The sequence below is a fragment of the Acomys russatus genome, chromosome X, assembly GCF_903995435.1.
Source record: "Acomys russatus chromosome X, mAcoRus1.1, whole genome shotgun sequence".
In the NCBI taxonomy this organism is placed as follows: domain Eukaryota; kingdom Metazoa; phylum Chordata; class Mammalia; order Rodentia; family Muridae; genus Acomys; species Acomys russatus.
Window position 1 is genome coordinate 47514497 of NC_067169.1, and position 1825 is coordinate 47516321.

The 1825-nt window shown below is 43.8% G+C and overlaps 1 pseudogene; it reads right to left on the minus strand.

Annotated features, from left to right (window-relative positions):
- Nucleotides 1-326: 326 nt before the first annotated feature.
- Nucleotides 327-623, minus strand: LOC127184602 (ataxin-7-like protein 3B; annotated as a pseudogene).
- Nucleotides 624-1825: the final 1202 nt, after the last annotated feature.

The following is a 1825-nucleotide window of genomic DNA, read 5'->3' on the forward strand; positions in this document are numbered from 1 at the left end:
GCTGTGTACTGAGGGCAGTACAGGGATCTTGTATATGCAGATGTATTTAAACAGCTCAAAACACAGCATGGTGCCTGTGGACTTTCTCTCTCCAGGATTTCAGAGCGGGCACTGGGTACCTTTTCAAATGGATCTGAATACTTAAATTCTCATCTTTGGGGTTTTTGTTTTTGTGTTTTTAAATGCTAGGATCTTTAAGGGGAAATAGAACTTTTGTTTGCTTTTTTATTTCTTTTTCTGCTTTTTTCCTCTTCAATTTAGCTTACTCCTCCAAGCCACAGGACCAGTGTATATTACTGTCCAGTTTGCCTTCTCTTATGTTGCGACTACTGGAATTCTGGAGGTAAATGCTGTAGCTCCTGCTGGGGGCCTATTCTCAGGTTCTCCAAGAAGGGAGCAACATGGGTGGCCGCATGCTCCTTTGCCTTCCACTGGCTGAATGCCAACATCTTTCATGCTAGCAGTGTCTGCAAACTCCAGATAGAAGTAGCTGCATTTGACATCCCAGTGCACCTCAAAGCAGAATCCCAAGCAGGAATCCTCTATCAGATCTACATAGATCTTCCCTGGGCAATGGCCTACAACTTGCTAGTGTCCAGGTTGGCCAACTAAATCTACTCCATCGTAATTGGTAAGTGACTTGCAGAGGTTGGGCACTGGCTGTACTCATGGCAGAGATCTTCCAGCTTGGTGGGCCATGCTAGGCCTGCAGGCCTGGGTTGGCTATGGCTGAGTCCCTGGCAACAGCAAAGGCTGCTGTCCTCAATGGATCCCGAATGCTCAGTGGGCTCTGGTGACACCAATGCTTGGGATTCTAGGCTGCACCCGGGCCGGGCCTACTCACCACTAAACTGTCTGGGCACCTTATCCTGTTGTTCTGGACTCTTCCTCTTAAAAAAACTTTTAAAGAAAGATATTCTCACTTTATCCCCTCCTTGTTGGTCCTGCCTCTTCCTCTCTCAGACAGCCAACGAGACATTTTCCATACTTTTTTTCCACTTGACTTACCTTTTAGGTTTTTACTTGTACTGACACCTCCAAAATAAAATATATCCCAGAAGCCAATGAGAGCATTCTATGGACCAGTTTTGATTTTGAGTTATATTACAGGAAAAGTTCTGATGGATCTAAATGGCTCAAAGAAGCAAACCATGATCAATCACTCCTTTGCAACTCTAACAAAATCAACTCTCCCATCCCCCAGTGCCTATTTAAAGAACTTTACTAAACTTAATAGCCCTAGCATATCAGGGACCATATGTATACATAGGCCCTGCTTCCTTGTATCCATCTAGTTGATAACCTTACACCAAGCCAATACAATATCACCCTCAGTATGTTTCCCCCAAAGAAAAGCCTAGAATCCCCTATAGAACATGGTGATTCAGAAACTGTTCATCTTTCTAGTCCTCCTCCTTTCAGTCTGTCCAAATTTACCTCTGGTTCCTTTGCTGGTCTGGAAGAGAGACCTGATTTCCTAGGGCTAGGAAAGACATTTCTGAAATCTGTGGCCTCTCTGTTAATATGTGATTCTGTCTCCACTTGTAGGCTTCTAAGCACCTCCATCTCTTACTGGTCCTTCCTTGACACCAATACATTGTTTTTAGTTAGAAGAAATCCAAAACCCATTGGTCTTTCCTAATCAGTTTACGGCGCTTTATCACAATATCCCTAAGGCATACCTTTTCCTTATTGCACAACAAAAATGGTGAGCTACACCTACTAATCTACTTCAGCTTTATTCCAAATCTTTCCTATCAGACAAGGCTGTTCCGGGTCAGTGGTACCAGTTCCTACATATGTCTACCTAGTAATTGGACAGGGA